This window comes from Oratosquilla oratoria, chromosome 7 (assembly GCF_046742065.1).
Source record: "Oratosquilla oratoria isolate Oo_2021 chromosome 7, ASM4674206v1, whole genome shotgun sequence".
In the NCBI taxonomy this organism is placed as follows: Eukaryota; Metazoa; Arthropoda; class Malacostraca; order Stomatopoda; family Squillidae; genus Oratosquilla; species Oratosquilla oratoria.
Window position 1 is genome coordinate 7,459,127 of NC_134783.1, and position 10,791 is coordinate 7,469,917.

The window sequence follows — 10,791 nt, forward strand, 5'->3', positions numbered from 1 at the left end:
TGATTTGTTATGCAGACGAGCCATATCATCCTTAGCATTATGGATTCTTTTGAAATGACCATTGAAATTTGTTACTTTGACCTTAACATAATATTTTAAATTGTAAATGGGGGTAGTTCTGAAACAAGGTTATATTGGAGTATCTTATCCGAGCCAAAGAGGAAAAATGAGGTGATTCCGATATTTACCTATCTATGGCACTATTAATGCATTCTTGAATCATGGGGACATGTTCATTCCAAGAAGGATGAAGATCAAAAGCAATGTACTGAAGAACATTGAGAATCCGTAGTATTACATTTTCTGATTTTAAAGTATTTACATATTCCGTCTGGGGTATTGGCTGCATGTTATTGTGGGATTAAAAGCTGCTCAGTAGCATGCAGCTGATACTTCAGGGTCTATATGGGTCGCCCCTACGGACCAGAGTCACACACTATTTTGTGATAGAGCAAATCTCTATTCTAAGAGATGTTATTATACTTCATTATACTGCGACTGTCCCTCCATTATGCTGTCCCCCACTCTTAATACTGCCCTGTACCCCTTCTCTGAATGTTTATTTCATTTTTTCGCCGAACCCTGTGGTGAACAATACTGCCACCGATTGTTCCTACGTGATTCGTCAAGGGTGACAAAAACGAGACGAGGATAGAAACGGGCATCCTAATCTCTGTAGTCCCAAAGGGGGCATTCCATAAAAAAAAAAAAAAAAAAAAAAAAAAAAAAAAAAAAAAACAAAAAAAAAACGTAAAAGCATAAGAGGGTCTGGGAGGAGTTTTCCAACCAGAGCCCTAAGGTTTGGGTCTATTAATGTACGTGGATGTGGTACAGCTGAGAGTAAAATGGAAGAGATAGGTAGTGTGTTTGTGAGAAGAATGATGGATGTGTTGGGATTGAGTGAAAATAACTTTAAAGTGAGGGACGACTTTGAGTTTGAGAGAGTAGTTGGGAGGGTGTCAGGAGTGAAGAGAGGACGAAGGAGAGAAGGGGTGGCTATACTAGTAAGTGAAGAGATGGGTAAACGTGTGGTAGAGTGAAAGTAGGTTTCTTCAAGGTTAATATGGATGAAGGTGAGAATGGGGAGATGTGGGTTTTTGTAAATGCATATGGGCCTAGTAGTGAGAAGAGTGTAGAGGAAAGGGAGGCTTTTTGAATAAATTCAAATTAGTGCATACAATGTTTAGGGAGAAATATCATTGTAGTGGTATTGGGAGATCTTAATACTAGGATAGGAAATGAACCAATAGACGGAGTGGTTGGAAAGTGTGGAGTTAAAGGAAAAATTGCAGTGGAGAATTGATGGTGGAAATGTGTCTAGCAAGAGATACGATGATAAAAAAAAATACAGTATTTAGAAAAAAAAAGCATAAGTACACATGGGAGAAGGTGGTGGATTAAAGGGTGGTAGAGAGGGCTATATAGTGGTAACCAGAAGAGTAGGAAGAGTTTTGGATGTACTTGTTCTAAGGGGGGACATTGGGGCAATATTAGATCATTTTTTGGTGGAAGGTAAGTTAAGAGTGGAGAATAGATGGGGGAAAAGGAAAAGGAAAGTAGGTAAAGACATGCTTAAAGTGAACTGCTTAAATGAGAAAGAAAAGGAGGAGTATAAGAAGAAACTAAGAAAGGAGTGAGAGGGAGTGAAGGATAGGGTAGAACTAGGAGTGGAGGAGGAATGGGGATGGTTGAAGGAGGGAGTCACAAAGTGTGCAACAGTTGGTATGTGGAATAAGGAGGACGGGAGGAAATAGAAGGAAGGATAGTGTGTGGTAGGATGATGAAGCAAAGAAAATTGTAGAAGAGAAGAAGAGAGTACTCACAGACTGATTACAAAATAGGATGAGAATAAAATGAGGTACAAAGAAAAGATAAGAGAAGTAAAGCATAAGATAAAGGAGGCAAAAAGGAGAGCAGAAATGAGAGTGAAATGGAGTAAGAGTATGACCAATTTTTTAAAGTAATAAAAATATGTTTTGAGTCAAAATTAAGAGAGAAAGAAAGAGTAGGCGAATCAAGTAGAAAGGAAAATATAAAAGGTGCAGTTGGAGAGATAATAATGAAAGAAAGGGCAGTAAGAGGAAGATGGGCAGAGTATTTTAAGGAGTTGCTAAATGTGAAGGATAGGGAAGAAAAGGTAGTTCCAGTGGGAAGCGCTATTAGAATGACAGTGATGAATGAGGAAAAATGAGGAGAAATAAAAGAAAAATGAGGTGAAAGCAATTATCAAATAATGAGAGTAGGCAAGGCACCTTGGTTGGATGGATGTTATGCGAAATGTCTAAAAAAAAGAAGAAGAAAAAAAAAAGGGGGGGATGTATAGTGATGGTGGACTGGCTAGTGAGGTTATTTAATATTTGTCTAAAAGAGGGTAGAGTGCTGGAGACTGGAGGAGTGTCTGTATAGTTCCACTTTACAAGGGAAAGGGGGGCAAGTGTGAATGTAGTCTTTTCAGAGGGATCAGTTTGTTGATTGTAGTTGGGAAGCCTTATGGGAGGGTTTTCATTGAGAGGATTAGGAAAAAAACAGAGGGAGTAGTTGGTGAGGAACAGTGTGGGTTTATGACAGGTAGGGGTTACGTGGATCAGATTTTTGCGGTAGGACAAATATTTAAGAAAGCTTTAGGGAAAGGTAAGGGTGTGTTTTTGGGCCTTTATGGATTTGGAAAAGGCTTATGACAGGGTAGACAGGAAGGCCGTGTAGATGTGTGTGTCGCAACCAAGGATGATCTCTTCGAAGTGTTTGAGGCGTATATTACAGCTAAAGCTTCTATTTCTGTGGCTGAGTAATTTTGTTCGTGTTTGCTGAGTGTGTGGCTAGCATAGGCAATTGGTCTGAGTTTTGTGTTTTGTTGTTGCATGAGAACTGCGTGAGGTCCGGTGTGTGTAGGACGCATCTGTATATATAGTGAAAGGAAGCTTGTGGTTTTGGAAATCAAGGACAGGTGCTGTGGTTAAGGCTCTCTTCAAGTCATTAAAGCCTTTCTCCTGGTCAGGTGTCCAAGTGAAGGGAGTGTCCTTCTTAAGTAGCGAAGTTAACCACTTTAATACAATGACGCCTACGTAGGCGTCATGAGGCGCGAGTGAGTATATGAGGATGCCAGCGTCGGCTTCCTGATTATATTTATTTTGTAGTTGTAGCTGAGTGACCCTCTTATTCTGTGAACAGGCTTGATCACTTTTTCAGTGGTTACAAACATTCTGGGTGAAAGAGAACGAATATAACAGCTGTAACTTTACCTTATAATGCGCGTATTGTGATGCATCATCGTACGTCAGACAGTTAATGTATCGCCTGTAAATTCCTGATAGAACAAGGAATGCACGTGAGGTGAACAGAAGCAGGGCACAGAAAATAAATCACTACCTTGATCTTGTACTGCGAGGTTAAAATTCCTTGTGAATTAAAGATATCCCTTAAGAAGCGTATTTCTTTCTGAAGGACAAGTGCCAGCTTCGCCGTCATGGCTTCGTCACCACTCTCGGCCAATCAGTTGTCCCCGTTGCCGTGACGTCACCATGTATCGTTAGTCGGTATTGTACAGCCAATCACTATTACGGAAGTGTCCCCCAAACACCGCCACCGCTGAGGTAATTTCAGAATAATTTTGAAGAGTTATATTTTCATTCATATAATGAAGGAGCACTTCTTAAACTTCAGTTTGAGGCCTGCTTTTGCTAGTCGTGAGAAGACAGTGTTAAGAGTGTGTATTTATGGGGTGTCTATCTGGTATAGTTAGCTTAATTCCCTAAAGTATACTACTGGAGGGAAGGAACCATCGTGTTTAGGGATAATAAAGAGAGGAAAATTCTATTCAGTAATTGATGGTTTAATGATGGCCTGAGCAATCATGCCTTGGATAAGGTTATCTACAATAATGTGTTTACTGTGTGGCATTCTGTATGCGGGAATGTAACGTGGTTTTGAGTTCTCACGAACGGATTGGTGATGCTGAAAGAGGTTAGTAACTCCGAGGATTTCACCTGGAGTGGCAATAGTTTGTCTGAACTTGTTGCAAACTTATCTGATTGTTGCAAATCTGGTAAAAGGATACGTTGTGTATACGCGTGCCTATACACGATTTCTCGTGTACACCGACAGAGGTAGTCTGTACGATGTCTAGGTGTGATGTGTCGTACCAGGTGTTTGTGTTTGGTGCGCAGTCATTCTAGGTGTCTCATGTGAAGTTTGTGTTGGTTGAGTGGACGGATGTTGACATCTTGGTGTAGGGACTCAGTGGTTCTGAATTCGCTCCATTGCGACCCCGTGATGAACAGCCGCGGCTGGTATTTTCCATCAACAGAGGTGACGAAGAAAATGGTGGCGGTTACCAACAATATATTTTACACTTAGAATTCAAATGGTGGTGGTTGTCAACAATATATTTTACACTTATTTTTCTAACATCTTCTGTCCGATTATTTACATCTATGTACATTATGGAACTAAGTATGGACACTCAGTATTTACTTTAATTCTATATAAATCTATTTATACAAGAAATGATGAACTAACGAAAGCGGCTATCGCATGATAACGTAGTATAGTCGACTCCCCGGTCGGAATGCAGGTGGCTTGACGGTTGATTTTGAGGTCAAGTCAAACTGACCGCGTGTCAGATCAGATATAGGTGGTTCGTCGCTACTCCCAGGATCTGACGTCGAGTAGATAATGCATGCGCATGCGCGTATGCACACTAGCATAGAATAAATTAATGACACCCAATCTACAGGCATTTCTTGCAACAGTAAGTAAACCAGCTTTTGCTACTGGGCTCTTCAGCAGATGAATTGTACTTTACTACATTGCATTTGACTCTCGTGGTGAAGCCGGGGTCAGGTAACCCCTACATCCTCAAAGGTGCTCAGATAGTATAGAGTTAGGTGTAATTTAAACGTATCCTAACATATGGTATCGTGGGTACAAGCTTTGATTCGAGCATCCCACTTATAAGAGGGGGCACGGCCTTTTTGTATGGCCGTGTGGAAGAACAGAAATCTAATTTTCATGAATCAAAAAAAGGAGATGGAACAAAGCTGACAGCTTTGATAAGCTTATAAGGAATTTTTGAGAGAAAAAGTCAAATGGGAGAAACAGTAAAGAAAAATAAATAGTCAGAAGCTTTTAAAACTGAGAATGATTAAAAAAAAATCAAGACAACACAAGGAAAACAGAAAGAATCTAAGGAGGTGAAACATTTCAAGATGGCAACACACATACTTGAGAAGACAATATTGTAACGATATATGTATATATATATATATATATATATATATCTATATATATATATATATATCTATATATATATATATATATATATATATGTATATATATATATATATGGAGGTGAGGTGGCAAAATGAAACGTTAAGGCTAGAGTATGGAGCTTTATTCAGAACCAGACGTTTCGACCTCTTGGGCCTTCCTCAGTGGACTGAATACAGAATAAAAATCAAAGTCCGTCAACAGCTTACATGGTGATCTGACGACCCTGCGTGACCTCACCCCGGTCACGTTGTCCCCCCACACTCGCCGACCGCCAGTTGTTCAGACGTTTGAGCCCAGGACATAAACCCCTTACGAGAATTTGTGGTTTTCTCGGTAGCAATGTAAGCAATTCTCGTAAGGGGTTTATGTCCTGGGCTCAAACGTCCGCACAACTGGCGGTCGGCGAGTGTGGGGGGACAACGTGACCGGGGTGAGGTCACGCAGGGTCGTCAGATCACCATGTAAGCTGTTGACGGACTTTGATTTTTATTCTGTATTCAGTCCACTGAGGAAGGCCCAAGAGGTCGAAACGTCTGGTTCTGAATAAAGCTCCATACTCTAGCCTTAACGTTTCATTTTGCCACCTCACCTCCATATTTGTCTGTCTTTACATATATATATATATATATATATATATATATATATATATATATATATATATATATATGTGTGTGTGTGTGTGTGTGTGTGTGTGTGTGTGTGTGTGTGTGTGTATGTCAGTGTGCGTGTGTGTATGTGTTTTATATGTATATACAGTGGTATCTCAAATATCGAACGTTTCTTACCTCGAACAAATAAAACAACAACAACAAAATCGAAAAAATTGCCTTAAAAATAGAACAATAACTCAAAAATAGAACAAAATTCGTTAATCATGTGAGCGTCCAAAAAGATTCTCGAACGTTTGATGCTGATGCTAGTACGTCGTGCAGGAGAAGCTGGCATCAGTCTTAGTTCAATCGTCGTCGCGTACACTTGTGTGCCGCTTGTCAGTGTTTGTGCTTATACGTTCACCCTTAGTAAATAACCACGGGTCCCAAAAAGAACAAAAAGACAAAAGTGAAAAGAGAAAAGTGGCACACACTATTATTGACCTAACAATAAATAAATAGATAAATAAATAAAAAATAAATAATAAAGAGAGAGAGAGAGAGAGAAAGAAAGAGAGAGAGAGAGAGAGAGAGAGAGAGAGAGAGAGAGAGAGAGAGAGAGAGAGAGAGAGAGAGAGAAACATGAAAGGGACATTCGTGTATCCGACTTGGCAACGAATACAAGATGCCAAAGTTGACCATTTCTACGTTCTTTAAGAACAAAGAAGTAATTAAAAAAACAAATGTGGCTACGGGAGTGAAATCGCTAAGCACTAGAAGGAACCAACTGGTGGAGGAGATGGAGAAAATATTGCTTATTTATGTAAGAGAAAAATGATTAGCAGGGGACAGTTTAAGTGAAGCGATAATTTGCGAGAAAGGTTTGGCGATTTACGCCGAGCTAGAGAAGAAAGCTCCGAGTACGAGCAGTGCTAGTAGCAGTGAAAAGTTCGTGTTCAAAGCCAGCAGAGGCTGGTTTGAAAAGTTGAAAAACTGTACTGGCATACACCGTGTAACGAGACATGGCGAGGCAGCTAGTGCGAACTAGGCCGCGGCTGATGAATTCGTTGACATATTTAATGACTATGTTACTGCTGAAGGATTTGTGCCCCAGCAAGTGTTTAATTGCGACGAAACGGGGCTGTTTTGGAAGAAGCTTCCAAACAGTACCTACATCACTAAAGAAGAAAAAGCATTGCCTGGCCATAAACCCATGAAAGATCGTCTCACACTACTGTTTTGTGCAAATGCCAGTGGTGATTGCAAGATTAAGCCCCTGCTGGTTTATCATTCAGACAACCCCCGTGTATTCGCAAGAAATCAAGTGCAAAAAAGTTCGTTGCCGGTTATGTGGCGCACCAATACTAAGGCTTGGGTAACCCGGCAATTCTTCAAGGAGTGGGTTAAAGATGTTTTTGCCCCCCAAGTAAAAGCGTATCTCAAGGAAAAGGGCTTGCCTGAACAGTGCCTTTTAGTGATGGATAATGCCCCTGCCCACCCCCCTGCTTTAGAGGAAGAGTTATCAGCTTCGTTAGACTTTATAACGATTAAATTCCTACCCCCCAATACGACACCGATTCTTCAACCCATGGATCAACAGGTCATTTCTAATTAAAAACAAAAAATCTACACACAAGCCCTTTTCCGCAAGTGTTTTGAAGTGACGAGTGACACCAACTTGACCCTTAGAATATTTTGGAAAGACCATTTCACTATCCTAAGTTGTGTGAATCTCATTGATTTGGCCTGGAGCTAAGTGCCTTATCGCACTTTGAAAAGTGCATGGCAAAAACTTTGGCCAGAGTGTGTCTCAGAAAGAAATTTTGAGAGGTTTCAACCCGACGCAAATCCTGCTGTCGAAGACGTCACTGTTATTAGTGATATTGTGTTTATGGGCAAAAACATGTGCCTTCAAGTTGAAGCAGAAGACGTGCATGAGCTCGTTGAAGGCCACTCTGCAGAGCGCATCACGGAAGAGTTGATGCACCTGCAACAACAGCAACAACAGGAACAGGTAGAATAAATATCATCTGGAGAGGAGGTAAGGGGGGGGGGAAGCTTCGAGTGCTAAAATCAACGAACTGTGTGCTAAATGGACTGAAATGCAGGCTTTCGTTGAAAAATACCACCCCGATACGGTGGAGTGAACATTTTCAACGATAACGTCATGGCGTTCTTCAGAAATATCGTGCAACGTAGAAACCTGCAACAAACATTAGACAGATTCTACCGTAAAGAAGAAGAAGAAAAAAAAAAAAACTACTCGAGGGTCAGGTCTAGATTCCATACTCGCTAGTAGATGACGTCACGTTTTTGTGTTGTTATCACTTCGGGCAATGTTGGGTATTTTCGGAAGTTTCCGAAGTCCGATGTGATGGAAGACATTCAGAGGCCCAAATAAAACGCAATATTAGACTTCAAGCTTCTTTTATGGAAGAAAATTAAAATATCAAAACTTTATAAAAAAAATTCACGTGGAATGATGAATTATATAATATATAAATATATTACTATTACTGGGTGGACGTTTTTTACATTTTCGGAAGTGTCCGAAGTCCGATGTGACGGAAGACATTCAGAGGCCCAAATAAAACGCAATATTAGACTTCAAGCTTCTTTTATGGAAGAAAATTAAAATATCAAAACTTTATAAAAAAAATTCACGTGGAATGATGAATTATATAATATATAAATATATCACTATTACTTGGTGGACGTTTTTTACATTAAAAAAGTTGGAACTGGTAGGAAAAGAAAAGAGACTTGATTTTTTTTTTAATATAAAAATGGTCTTATTTTTATTTACAGCAGAACAATATTAAAATACATGTATGTGGAAAATCTCAATATCAAAATACATGTATGTGGAAAATCACTTATTCTTATTTACAGCAGCACAATTAAAATACGTGTAGGCCTATACATGTAGGTGGAAAATCTCTACTGGATACAGGTCAGTGCTGAGCGGAGAAGCATGCGCAGTGGGCGCTACCTGGAGTAATACAATGCCTGCATGGTCGCCGCCATCTTGCACAGGAACTGATGACGTATACATCCTTGCATATGATCCCGTGACGTCATCTACTAGCGAGTATGGAATCTAGACCTGACCCTACTCGAGACGACGACGAGTCTCCAGAAGAAAAAAAGACTACGTAGGGAAAGAACTTGTGAATGACAATTGCCGAGTTGTTTTATTGAAGAAGGTTTTCCCTTCCAAGCAATAATTTCCTCCTCCTCTCCCCGCCCCCACACCCAGCCCTTCACATACGCCATCGCTTCGTTGACCAACAGGCATGTGACGTATTACAGTACAGTATTATCATTTTTGTTATTTCAGTACTGTACGTTTTTTATTATTACTGTCTTTTTATGCATTTACACTTTACACAATGTTCATATATACATTTTTACACTATATATCATTTACATAAACGTATTTCTGTTTAAATATGAAATTCATCTCAAGCTTGCAACGGATTAATCGTATTTCCATTATTTTAAATGGGAAATTCGTTTTAAAATTGGAACGTTTCAAATTTCGACCATCTTTTCTGAACGAATTGTGGTCGTTTGTGAGGTACCACTGTGTATATTTATAGTTGTATTTTACGGGAAGGGGAGCTATGCTCGTGGTATTCCGTCTTCATATCTCATTTTATCTAAACTGTTTTTAAATTCATGAATTGTTTTTGCACACACCACTTTTTCGTACAACTTGTTCCAGATGTCTATTACTCTGTGGGGAAAGCTGTTATTTTTTAGGTCCCTTCTATAACTGTCTTTCTTGATTTTCTTTCCGTGTTCTCTTGTATTTCTACTATCCCATTTTATTAGATCCTCTCTATCAATAGTTTCTATGCCTTTCATGATTCTATAAATAGTTGTCAAATCTCCTCTCTCTCTTCTTTGCTCTAATGTCTGTAGTTCAAGTTTTGTTAGTCTCTCTTCATATGATAGTTCTGAGAGTGTTGGTGCTAGTTTTGTAATTGCTTTTTGTATTCTTTCAAGTTTTGTTATACATTTTTTTATACTTGGTGACCACATCGTCGCTGCACATTCCAATCTTGGTCTTATCAAGGTAACTAGTATTTTATTCACCATTTCTTCGTCCAGGTATGTAAAAGCCACTTTGATTGTTCTTATTAAATTATAAGTTTCTCCAATTTTTTTTTTTTATATGTTTCTCAGGGGACATATTATTCATAACAATGACTCCCAGGTCCTTCTCATTTTCTACTTTTTTTTAATTCTTCTCCCAACTTATATGATCCCACTATTCTTTTTTTGCTTCTTCCAAATTCCGTTATACTACATTTCTTGATATTGAATTCCATCTCCCACTTCCTACTCCATTCCCATACTTTATTGAGATCACTCTGTAGCGACTCACAATCACTTTTTTCAACAATTTTGCATCATCCGCAAAGAAGCTCATATAACTTTCAATTCCTTCATCCATATCATTAATATATATAGGAAACATTATTGGGGCCAAAACTGTTCCTTGTGGAACACCACTTATCACTTTATCCCAATTTGAGTGTTTGTCTCTTATCACCACTCATTTTTCTTTCGTGTAAGAAGTTTTCCATACATTTCAGTAATTTGTTCTGTATTCCTCCTGCAGTTTCTAATTTCTTAAGCAACTTCTTATGTGGCACCTTATCAAAAGCTTTTTTCAGGTCTAGAAATGCACAATCAGCTTACCCATCTCTTTCTTGTATTACATCTATTAGCCTTGAATAGAAACACGTTAAGTTTGTGACGCATGATCGTCCTTGTCTAAATCCAAATTGTTTTGGATTTAGTACGGTTTTTTTTTTTTTTCAAATGCTTAACCCATCAATTTTGATAATTCTTTCACAGATTTTAACTATCTTACTTGTAGGGGAGACCGGTCTATAGTTAGTAGGGTCTTCTTTGTTTCCCC